Source organism: Pyrus communis, chromosome 1, assembly GCF_041283825.1.
Source record: "Pyrus communis isolate YQ-2024b chromosome 1, ASM4128382v1, whole genome shotgun sequence".
NCBI lineage: Eukaryota > Viridiplantae > Streptophyta > Magnoliopsida > Rosales > Rosaceae > Pyrus > Pyrus communis.
The window spans coordinates 23,044,723-23,057,913 of record NC_142565.1 but is presented as its reverse complement, the minus strand read 5'-3'; the positions used below and the strand labels follow the sequence as shown (position 1 = coordinate 23,057,913).

Below are 13,191 nucleotides of genomic sequence, written 5' to 3'. Positions count from 1 at the left end.
TTCTTCTTCTGAGAGCTTCCACCTGCCTCATCAACTGTGTCGCTCGGGCCATTCTTAGATTCCTCGATTTGAAGCAAAGCCTCATAAAATTCCTGGTAGGTAGTGCATGGAGTGCCCGATGCTAAGGATCGAAGTTGTTTCCATGTCCCCTTCCTAAATTGGTGTAGCATCTCAGAGGGGTCGTTGGCAATGGCGGGGCAATAACAGGAAAAGGTAGTAAACTTCCGATAGTACTCCGTCTGCCTAAACTCTATGAACTCAGTTTTCCTTCAGGCTTGGTACTCCGATGGCAAGTAGTTGATCACAAAGCAGGCCTTAAAGACTTTCCAATCCTCCTTTTCAATTTCTAGTAATTGATCCCTCTCATACACCCACCAAGCCTCGGCTTCTTCTTGTAAGAACCATGTAGTTGTATGTGCCCATTGCTCATCCGGAAAGTTACCTTGGCGTTGCATGGCTAAGAAAGTCTTCTCTACGTGCTTAAACCATGTTTTTGCCTTCTCAAGTGCCTTAGAGCAAAATAATTCTTTCACCTTGAGGCCATCGGCTATCTCAATGGAGGGACGAAAAACATTTTGTAAGGTGCCAGCAATAGTCGCTCCAATATCTGTGAAGTCTGGGAAGGCAGTGTTTGTACGAGCTTGATGAGGAGACATATTCTGGCATCGAAGATTTCAAGAAAGATCGGTGGTCAACATCAAGTCTGTGATGAGTACGGGACTAACTACAACTAGGCTCTGATACCAAACTAACACATCTCAAGCTAGAATGTCCACGTGTCCATCCGAATCGTAATGTGCTGGCCGACACCTTGAGGGTGACAAAGCCATAAAATATGGTTAACATGTAAAAGTGAGAATAAATTTAAACTTTAAATAAATAAACCATGGTGCACAACGTGATTAGGTGGTAACCCTTATTACAAATGTGAAGTTCAGAGCATAGTGCATAAAGATAAAAGTTGTCTCATCCATAAGGGATGATTATTTAATACATAAGCAACCTACTTTGATCGAAGAACAGTCAGCTACTTCCACTAAAACCTCGTACTCCTATGAGCCCAATCTTTATGTCCTAGAGGGGTGAAAAACAGGGGTTAATGGGCCTTTAAAATAAAGTTTTCTAAAACCTTTTTGAAAACGTGTAACCCCTCACTATAAAACAAGTATATGATTTCCCAAAGTAATAATATAGTAATAGGTAGTAGGGAACCCTGCAGCACAAATGAGTTAAAGGATATTGGGTGCTACTACAAAATATTACATCAACAACTCAAAACGCTGTCATAAAATCACAGTTATGAAAATTATTAAAAATCACGGCTATGAAAATCGCGCTTCATTATCTATGTAAGCACATAAGTCATACAGAAAGTAACTGCATGAACAGGCTAGGTGTAGGTTTATGTTCTAGTACTACATCACGTGAAGCTGGCGCTACCCACATCACATACGAGTCCAAACAACAAACCTAGGGACAAGCTGGCACCTAACTTTGGATCCAAAGCGAATGCAAACGGTGCATGTGAACATACATGTGAAACTAATCCTTGGCCCATGAAAGCATAACTAACTAATAAACACCGTTCACACATGTAGCAATAAGCATATATAATGAATAAATGTCACATCCTAGCTTGGGCCCCCACCACATCCCGGGCTCGACTCTACCGTAGCACGATATTGTCCGTTTTGGGCCTCGACCACACCCTCACGATTTTGTTTCTGGGAACTCACATGAGAATATCCTAGTGGGTCGCCCATCCTGGGAATGCTCTCACGGGCTACTCACTTAACTTCAGAGTTCCTACAGAACCCGAAGCTAGTGAGCTCCCCAAAGGCCTCGTGCTAGGTAGAGATATGAATATAAATATAAGGCTTACAGGATCCACTCCTTTGGGCGATGTGGGATGTAACAATCCACCCCCTTAAGGGCCCGACGTCCTCGTCGGCACACATCCGGCCTAGGATTGGCTTTGATACCAAACTGACACACCCCGACCCGGAATGCTCACATCACGCGTGTGATGAACACAATACTGGCCAACTTATGCTTTGATACCAAATTATCACATCCCCGCCTGGGCCCCCATCACATCCCGAGCTCGACTTTACCGTAGCACGATATTGTCCACTTTAGACCCCGACCACGCCCTCACGGTTTTGTTTCTGGGAACTCACACGAGAACTTCCTAGTGGGTCACCCATCCTAGAGATGCTCTCGCGCGCTACTCATTTAACTTCGGAGTTGCTACGGAACCTGAAGCTAGTGAGTTCTCAAAAGGCCTCATGCTAGGTTGAGATGGGAATATACATATAAGGCTTATAGGATCCACTCCCTTGGGCGATGTGGGATGTAACAATAAAGATGTTATGCCACATTTTGTACTCGCAGTTAATAAAAAATATAAAGTGTAGAAAATCTAATAGGAAGATAAACACGACATGTCACATCAATTATTTAAAGAAACAGTTATGCGAAAAATCACACACACACACACACACCCACACACACAGATATATATATATATATATATATATATATATATATTAAGAATCAAAAGACCCACTCACTGATATGTCGCAGGATCGCAGCCACCCAACCTATTCTATCCGCTGTACTCCTCTGGGTGGTCCTCTCCTATATGGAAAATTACTATACTAATCATTAAACTAATAATAATTGATGCAAAACACCTAATTTCCCCTTAGTTTTCTCAAAAATGGAATTTGGAGACCATTGGTACTGAATTTGGAAAAATGGAGTGCGGAAACGGAATCAGTGCATTGAAATACTCTAGGGAGGGTCCAGAGCAATTTTTCAAAAAGTCAACTTTGGTCAACTAATGGTTAATAGTCAACTTTAATGGAATATAACTGAGAATTTTCCCTCTAGATTCTGAAATGGACTTTGAAATGGTTTGGTTTGTTGCAGATTTTCATCGGATTTTCTGGAGAAAATTCAAACGCTCCGTTCAAAGCCATTTTACAACCAAATTTTGCTCATAATATATCAAACGAAGCTTAGGATGAGAGGAATAAGATTATACCTATTTTAAGGCCAAAAGTTGGTCGGACATAGTCGGAAAATGACTTGAAAGTGACGGCCCGAGTTGGAGCTCTTCGTTTTTGTCGATTTCAAATTGGATTTGAGCATGCAAGCTCAAACTTGCGGCCTAGGGGTTGTGGGAAGTCACCCTACTAGAAGAAAAAAGGTCATCTACCACAGTGGATGTCTGTTGTAGATCAAAATTCACCACGAACACATTGCCCATTAGTATTAAGGATGTGGTAAAAAGTTTAGATTTTTACCACAGCCAAAGCGCGTTGTCAATTAATAATCACAGACTTCGCTCATAGTAAATTCGAATCTAACACCACACGCTAAAACCGTTGTGGACCATTAATTAACCACAGCTAATGCCCATTATAAAAAAAAATTCTCAAAAAAAAAAAAAAAAAACTATTTAATTAAAAAAGAGTTACAAGCATTACACGTTTAAAAAGAATTACAAGCATTGCACTAAACTTCAACAAAATCACCTATAAAACCAATGTGATGTCCTAAGAAATATGAAACTATCAATTATGAAATACGCCTCCATTTACAAGGAAATTGTCACTTAGAAGACTTTAGTTTTCCTTGAACACCTCCAATCAAATTCCTTTCAAATTTGCAATTGCCCACCCATGTCCACACTTCAAATTTGTAATTTCCTGTTGATGTAATAGCTGGCATTGGAGTTATGGACCCTCATGAATTAGAACCACCAACCACCTTTGAGATAAAACAAGAAAATATATATATCTTCGAAAGCAACCTCATGTCTCAACTCAAGGACATGATATACAAAAAAATTTCATCCATAAAGTCAATTCCCAAAAGGCAAGCAATCCATCATCTAAGTGAAAAAAAAAAAAATGTCCAAGTACCGATTATCCCAAAGGATATGCTAAACTAGTGAGACAGGCAGTGGATTAACAGGTATCAAATGCTGAACCCTGTGGATAAACTCAGCCCCAGTCCAAACTTCTACATTCCTAATAAAGATACTAACAGAAATAGGCATTCATTCTGTAACAACCTTATGAAACCCTCTAAATAATACCCTCTAATCAAAGTCCCAATCATGGGCAGGAAAGAAGCTTAGTTATTGTTGGCTACAATCAAGCTCTTCACATTTTGTTGATCATTCATCAATTCTTATCTTTACATTTATCAAGATTTCACCCCAAAATGGATCAAGGGCAAGTTTTTCTGAACATACATCAGTAGCTAATGTATTGCAAAGCCAATCCTATTTATTTTCTAAAAGCTCTAATCCATTTTGCTTTGGATGCCCTTTTTTCAATTCTAATTCTTATTAGCAAACGTCTACTTAGTTTATATAACTATGAATCTCCCAAGTTTACACAATTCTGCTTTCCTTTTAATCTCTAAAATTTTAACAAATTCAGCACTTTTGGATCATCAAATTCTCAATCATTCAATAGCATATCAAAATTCAGAAAGAAAAATAACGAAAGGTTAAATATTTATTACACGATTTTGATCCAAACACAATCCAAGATCCAAACTTTAAACAAAATTGAAACCCTAATAATATCAACCCTGAGATAATTTACATAGCATAGTGAAAACAAAGCATATCATTGAATTACCAATTAAGCTCCTAATCCGAACCAGGACCCAGACCTCAAGTTCCGCCACTAGATCGGTGGTGGTACAGCTTGCCGAACACATGAAGAGCCGTGATGAAGCCAATGAAGTAGAGGCTCATGACGACAACAGTTGGGGCACTAGCAGGGAGATTTAGAGCGATACTAGCAGATTGACGAAGATTGTTAAGTACAAACTCAGAGGGCTGAGAAGCTCACCATTATTGCAGTTTTCTCAGGAAAAAAATTAAAATAAGAAGTTAGAAGGAGAGAGAGAAAAGGAATCTTCCAGAACAATTACGAAAGGGAAAAAAGAACAAGGGGTAAATGAGAGGGAAAGGGTGAATAGAAAAACCTGTAGATGGCGAAGAACCGATGGGGAGTTTTCAAGTCGCCAATGGTAGGTGGGAGTCTGCCCAGAGAATAAAGAGGAAGCCACAAGAAATAGGAATTGAGAAGGATTTCACTTAAATTTTGAGAAGGGCGGGAATATTATTAAGTTTCATATATTTCAAATTTTGGGAAATTTGTAATCCTGCTTTCTGAATTTTTTTTTTTAATAATGTGTGTAATTCTACCGCACTTAATGATCGTAGTAGATAAAAAGAATCCAGAGTGGTTACGAACTATATACCACCTTGAAGGCCCGTGGTGGTTTAATATTTTTACTTGGTATTAGATTATTTTATCATAACGGGTCACTATTTGCTCGTTGTAAAATATTATTATCCACAACGTACTCACTAAGCCCGTGATAAATATTCACTTTTTATCACGCGCACTTAAAGTCCGTGGTAGAATTGTCGTGGTAGATGAGCTGCTGTGTTCTAGTACCTTCAAACTCAACCACATCAACAAGGTTTCGTTGGGTTTAGCTTAGAAAAACCTACAACTCGCCGGAAAACACAGTGGACTAGGAAATCGTCTATGTGTTCACCAAAACATGCATGCATGCATGAAACCTTGTTAGAATTTGAAGAAACCTTGAGAAAGAAGATCGAAGCTTACCGAGATGGAAGTGGTTTGATTCGTCGGGGTTTTGTCGAGTTACGTAACAAAAAGTTCATATTTTTCCCAAGCTAGCCATAGCCACAAGGTTTTGGACGAGTTATAGAGATTATTAGGAAGCTTTTGGGTGAGACTGAAATTTTTAGGAGTGGTGTGATGGTGTTTTGGTGTGTTACGGAGAGGATGAGAGTGAGGAAAGAGCAATGGGAGAGAGAACTGGGAAATGTGAGAGGGAGAGAAAGTTTAATGGGTGGAGAGAGAAACGGATAGATGTGAGGGAGAGAGAGAGAGAGAGAGAGCCGGCTAAGAGGGGAAAAGAACAGAGTGATGAGGAGTTATGATGTCTGATGGAATTGAATGAGGGGAACGGGGTTTTAAAATCTTTTAAAACTATTGTTTTAATGGCACTTGCATGCTTTTGGATTTCCAAAAGGAAACATGAGCAGGCCTTCACCTTGCACAAAGACACTCACACACTCAAATTTATTAAAATAATAATTAAAACCAACTTGCTTCTCTTTAATCACATCAGTCAATTCATGCAAGTTTTTACACTGTACGAATGGTGATTTCGTGTTCTAAATAGCACCCATGCACTGGTGACTGGTGTCTGTTGCATAAGAAGGAAATCCAGGTTCTGAATTTGTCTCAAGTATTTTTACACAACTTCAAACGTAATTTGTTCGTTATAACTCCGAATTGAAATCCGTCAGCGCTCACGTATTCATAAAAATAAGTACTGTTCAGAAATAGTAATATAAGAGTGGGAAAGTGAAAGGAAAATTGAGGTCCACGTGAAAAGCTTACATGGCATCTCAAGGGCATTTTAGAAATTTCATTGCTACTGGGAATAATATACATTAAATTTCAGGACGTGATGTCACAAAATATGTGATAAAGAAACAAAAAGATAATTCCACTTTGAAAATGTCATCACACAAACTAGATATTGTCTAATCAATACTTCAACAACATAAATAAAAATTTAACACAAATTACTTTTCTCACTTCAAAATTTAGGCACAAATTCAACGGAGATATGCATTCTACGAAACTAGTGAATAAATATCTAATCGTTATTATTCATTAAATTCAAGTTTTGTACATCTTCATACCAATTATACGGAAAAAATATATTATTCAACATGAATAAATATTTATTCGATAAAAAAAACATAAATAAATATTTGTTATATTAAATATTAACTAGTTTAACGAATATATTTAATTGACAATCTTTGTGACGACCCGTCCCTACTTTCATTGTGATTTATTTTCCGTTGTTGTTATATATAGGTATTTTCAACGGGACGTTAGTACATATAAATATTTTTGACGCTTTGTTTTTGTGAAAACTATTATATTATAGCACGGTACAGAAGAAGAGGGAAAGTATGAGTTGGAGGCATGAAAAAGGAATTAATGCACTCCGATCATGACAGAGCCGCATTTTCCCTTTTTGTACAACACTCTGACTTGATTTCTTCGTCACGTGCATATATTTTATTCTTCACATCTTTGAGTTTTGTGTAGCAAATGATTTTAAATTTCTGGGATGAAATTTTCTTAAGGGGGAAGATTGTGACGAATCGTCCCTATTTTCACTGTGATTTATTTTCTGTTGGTGTGTTTTGACATTTTTACCCTTTTTGGACAAAAGTGGAATCTGATGTGGACGTGGCTTTCAACTTTTATTTCTTTTTCCTGGTTCCGTACTTAATTAGTACTCGTCTTTACGAACCCATAAGCGAGTGTTAGACTTGAAACGGATCTGTAACGAAAAAGTTATGCTCTATTAAAGTATGTTAACCACATGTATTTTTGTACAAGCGCGTACAAATTCTCAGTGCTTGGAACATTGTCAGGAGGACAGATTTTGTGCATTTAAAATTGTGCAAAATCCATCCCTTCCTTAATTGGTGGATCCAATTCCCTTCACCAATCAAATCCCTCCAATCCCTCTCCACCACTCACATCTCTTCCCTCTCTTACCTCACCAATCAAAAAGCAACTCTCACTCTCTGACACACCCCGATCGAGATCAAGGCATGCTGGCCGTCACGTGGAAGTAACGTAACCATGTGCACAGTGCGGAAGCTAATAAAATAATAATATATATAGTACGAATAAATAAAAACTAGCTTTACACAAGGTAATAACGAACAAGTGCAAGCGTAGGTGTGAACGCTAGGTTCAGAGCAAGAAAGCCTAATGCAGTCCAGAAGAAAACGATACAACAAAAGCACAGCCGAAGGTGGTCCTACACTGGTGGTGGTCTGTCAGATATGCCGGGGAAATCCTCAGGGAAGCCACCAAACGTGCTAGCCAACTAGAACCTGGAGGGGCGCAAAACAAAAGCGTGAGTGGGCAAAAACAAAGCTCTTCGAAAACCATTTAATAAATAAATTCTAACCCCTCACCGTAAAACCTGTATACTTCCCAGAAAATATAACATACATACATATATATATATATATATATATATATAAATCATGCTCAGCAATATACTATGCCAAAACTCAAAGTAAAATGCAAGTGCTCCGGTAATATCGCATCACTATCATATAATCTGTCAGCCGGAGTCACCTAACGTGACCTGTACAGCTGAATCTAGAGCTCAAATCTCCATCTCACTAACTAGACCTGCACACGAGTCGGAACCACCTAAAGTGGTTTGTACGACAAGCCTGGGTGTAATATATATATACGCTAAAGTGCTACGATCACGTGAAGGCTGGGCGAATAATCGCGGGTCACCTACGAGTTGGAACCACCTAAAGTGGTCTGTACGACAGGACTGTGCACCTAACTTGGATCTAAGCTGAGCGAGTGGTGCGGGAGGTGAACATCACGTGAAGGACTGTGCCCAACTCTGGACGGGAGCACTAACACCGAGGGTGCAAGTTATGAGCTCTCTATGCATCTCAAATCACTACTGAATGTAAACATAAATCATAACTCACCTGGCACTTACCTGTGCGTCCACAGCACCAATACACACACAAACACACACATATATATATATATATATATATATATATATATATATGCAACTAACAATGCATAAACAAACGGCAATATAATGCATGGCATATAAACGAATAAACGTTTCATTTAACTTTATGGGAAAAGTATAAGTATAGAGGTATATACGGAAAACCAAAAGCCCACTCACTGGTACGTGGAAGGGTCGTAACCCCCCTGCCTCGAGTGACCACGCTCGTCCTCGGGATAGGTATCACCTATATGCGAAACAACTATAAAAACGTTAATTTTAAAGCACATAACCAACCTTAAGAAATAACGTCTCATACAATGCTCAAATGGGGTGTATGAATACACCAATGTGATCTACTCAACCTCAGGAACATCCCCATATTTTTAGAAAAAAATTTCACCGCCGCACGCGCCCCCACGCGCAGGCCAAGGCACGGCCACACGCGCCGCCCACGCGCAGGCAAGTGCCTGGCACGCTGACGGCGTCAGTTAACGCCGTCAGGAATATTCCGTTAACTTTAACGGAATCCGTCAACGGCGTTAGGAATATTCCGTCCAAACTGACGTAATATTCCGTCGTCTTCTCCGGCGAGGCTCCGGCGCCGTCGCCGGCGCCGAAAAATGGGGAAATCTTTAAATCGTCCTATCTTCTTCGTTTTTCAATCAAATTTCACAAAATTGGTACCAAATTGAAGCTTACAACGAGAGGAACAAAATCATACCACTTTCAAGTGCTAAAATCCACGAAATCCTGCCGGGAAAATACCCCCAACTCCGGCCAACCTCGAAACTCACGATCCCGACGTCCAAAACCTTCAAACGAACCACCCCGAGCCTTCTAAGGACCTCACCAAGCTTCCTACAAGCTTGAAATTCCCAAAAACATAAGAAATTACGTGTGCATGAACAGTGCCAAAAATCGGGTATCCCGAGTTCGACGTGAAAACGAAGGTATCCTTACCTGAAATGGGTATGGTTGAACTCCTACGGACCTCACGAGCATGGATATGTACTTTGTTTCTTCGATCTGTGAAGATTACATGGGTTTTGGAGTGTGTCCGTACACATGGATATGAAAATGGGAAGGGAAATGGCACGGGATAGGTGCAGGGATAGGGGGAAAGGGTGAGGGAAATTATGGGAGTGTGTGTGTGGTCCACAACCAGCCACACCAACTCAAAACAACCACACAACGTAAAAATCACACTAGGGGCAAAATCGTCTTTTCACGCGTACGTTTTAAAATTTTCGGAACGGGCTGTCACACTCTCTCTCTTCTCTCTCTCTCCCTGAAGACTTTCTCTCTTACCCACTCTTTGCAACTCTCTCACCAACGTCTAAACCACCCAAACGTGACTTGTAACCTACATCTTTGAACTCCCATCAACCCCACGAACACAACTTGGTAACCAAATCTTGATTTGGTTGAGGTTTGACTCACCAACTCGGAAGCTCCGACTCGGTGAGTTTTGGATCGATGATTTTCAAACCGAGTCACGGCATTTTAGGACTCGGGGAAGCTACTACTCAACTCCTTAAGGATCCTAGACTAGTTTTGGTGAAGAGTTAATGTAAAAAAAACACGAGGGTTCAAGAAGTTCCACTTTGGCCGTACCTTTCGAGCCATTTTCAGGCCACTTCCGTCCACTTTTTGGACCTTTGAAAGGTATAACGTGATTCCACCCTTCATAAGCTTCATTTCTATATAAATTTTGTGAAAAATGGTTGAGAAATGAAGAAGATATGAAGGTTTGAAAATTACCCAGTTTTCGACGACATTTTTCCAGATTCTGGCGAACCAGACGGCGGCCAGTGGTGATCAGCGAGGCTCGATGGAGAAGACGACATAATATTCCGTCAAAGTGAAGGAATATTCTAGCGGCATCAAGTAACGCAGTTAACTTCTTTTACCTTTTAACGAAATATTCCACAAAATATTCCTAACGGCCGTCAGGGTTAGCCTGCATGTGGTGGCGCATCCGGCCTCCAATTGACCTTCTATCAATTTGTATAGGTCCGTGACGTCGAGTGTATCAATTTCATATATTCAAACCCTATGTTTGAGCAATCTATGGAGGTTTTATTTAAGTTTCCATATATGTGTTATTAAACTAATTAAATTAGTAATTTCGCATATAGGGGAAACATATCTCGAGGGCGTACGGGATCAAGTAAGGTTTAGAGGCTTCATTTCGACTGCGTATTTGTGAGTGGGCAGTTTGTTTTTATACCTATACATAGTTATAGTTCCCATAAATACGTATTTACTTCATTTTTACGCTTATATTGCCAAGTATCGTTATTGTGCTATTAATTGTGATACATGCTCCTATATGGTTGGGATATTATTGTCATGACATTCATACATATTTGTACATGCTCATCTTGCTGCACCCTAGTGTTAGTAATCGCCATAGGGCCAAGGCTAGTCCCTCATATGTATGTTCACATCTGCACCGTTTGCTCGCCTTGGATCCAAGTTAGGTGCTAGTCCTGTCGTACATGTTGCATTAGGTAATTCTGACTCGTAAGTGATCGTGCTTCGGCACCAGCCTTTACATGATTGTAGTACTAGAGCGTATTGATTACACCCAATCCTATTCGTGTCATAAATTATCTGTACGAACTCTGTGTGTCAGCTTAGATGGATGAGCACTTAGTTATATTTGATTATCACATGATTATATTACTGCGGCATTTGATAGATCATGGCTTGGCATATTTTTGGTTATATTGTTGTTGTACTTTTGTTTACATACTTACATAGTATGTTTTACGGAAACTATACTTGTTTTACAGCGAGGGATTACTATATTGGAAAATAAAGGTTTTCTTACAAACGCTGTTTTGCTGACCCACTCAACTTTTTTTTTCGCCCCTTCAGGTTTAGTAATGGTGCTTACGTTTTCAAAGTAGATCTTTAGCAAGGTCTTTTCCAACCCTGGAACTTTCTAACCAAACGTTGATCCCATATTTTTCCTTTCGATGTTGTACTCGTCATTTGAGTGAGCATAAGCTTGTGAGTATAAGTTGTCATATCCTGGGAGTAACATAACTCCCCAAAAGCAGTAATCAAATCCTCCTAGAATCAACAAACTACTTCACTTGACCATCTCCTTTCCAATCACCTGAAGCTTTCTACTTGAACGGGCTCTAACCCGTAATCAGCCTATGGTGACACTACTAATTAACGATGCTGTCCGATATCCAGAGACCGTTGACAAGCATTCGGTGGTATGATTTCTGATACCAGACACATGTGCTAGTATCTAGGAGTGATACTTTTATGCCAGAATGCTGGTTCACAGTTTCAGGGTAACGAACAAAATTAAAATATCTTAAGCGCATTAATTAGCGGCGCTACTGATGTTGGAAATGTGCCCTAAAACCAATCATATGATGATACTTTACGAACATTTCACATGTTAAACTAATCTAGTTTAATATATAGGGCAAATATTATTGTTTAAAGGCGTCTCATATAAATGTTTTATGCTTAAACGATAAGTCCAAGGAATATGTAATTGGGAGAATGTGATCTAAAGAAGTTAGATTCATGGGACCATTCTCTTTCTTATACATATCCTAAAAGTTCATGATCATAGGATTACAAATTGGGCATTCACAGTCCATTAAGATCAGTACGTGCTATGTCTTCTCTTTGGGAGAATGACTGGTCTCGAGTCATTGGTGTGACTAACACCAAGACAAGCATGTAGGTGCTTAATAGAGAATGAGTCCACTGAACGCGATCAACAAGGAGTTCTCATACTCATGTCACATGAGAACTTATGGTTGGGATAATGCAAAGTAGTCCTTTGACCTGAGGCATCATAGTTTTCTTGTGGTTAGGTCCTTGATCTTTGACTATGTCAAAGTCACTCTGTCAGAGGGTGTCCACGGCATAGTTGGGGTTAAGCCACTTAGCCATGGAGGCAAATAAATGCACAACAATGGATCTCTAACCTTCAAACCGTTTAAGGGAGAATAGTCTATGATATGATTAAGAATCTTTGGCCAGAGTATGAATGAGATTTAGGAAGTCGTTCCAAATCACATTCAAGCTAATCATATAAGTAAATGAATCACATTGGATAGTAGACATAAATAAACTATCAAACCAAACAATGTGGTTAAGAGTATTGTATTAGAGAAAGACCGTATTGCATTGTAATCCCAAACTGAATAGGTTCTCCAACCTCTTCTGATTAGCTTGGGTAGCCATGACAAGCTGCTAGGTGTCACCCATGGTTTTTGGAAGCCCTAAAGGTGTATAATCGCTAAAGGGAGAATTGAAAATAAGTTTCAATTCACAATTGATTTGAAGAGTTCTAATCTGCCTCGCTAAAAGGAACCTAATGGATCGCACATCGTGTAAGGTAATGATTGAATGATATAACGAAGATGAGTAAGGAAAATTAAATAGTTTAATTGTATATGGCAAGGAGTGATTAAAAGTTAATTAATCTAGAACGAAAGGTTCGTTTTAGGCCTTAAGTTAGTTTTGTGTTTCGGGACACAAAAGGGT

The 13,191-nt window shown here is 39.4% G+C and overlaps 1 long non-coding RNA gene across 4 annotated transcripts; it reads right to left on the bottom strand.

Annotated features, from left to right (window-relative positions):
* Positions 1-3,448: 3,448 nt before the first annotated feature.
* LOC148699382 (uncharacterized) lies at positions 3,449-5,203 on the bottom strand. Of its 4 annotated transcripts, none has more exons than XR_015956242.1 (2): positions 4,662-5,203; positions 3,449-3,777 (listed from the first exon to the last, which is right to left on the bottom strand). It is a non-coding gene; the product is annotated as an uncharacterized LOC148699382 (long non-coding RNA). The 4 variants fall into 4 exon arrangements; XR_015956258.1 differs by having other exon boundaries at positions 3,449-3,752; XR_015956306.1 differs by having other exon boundaries at positions 3,449-3,731.
* Positions 5,204-13,191: the final 7,988 nt, after the last annotated feature.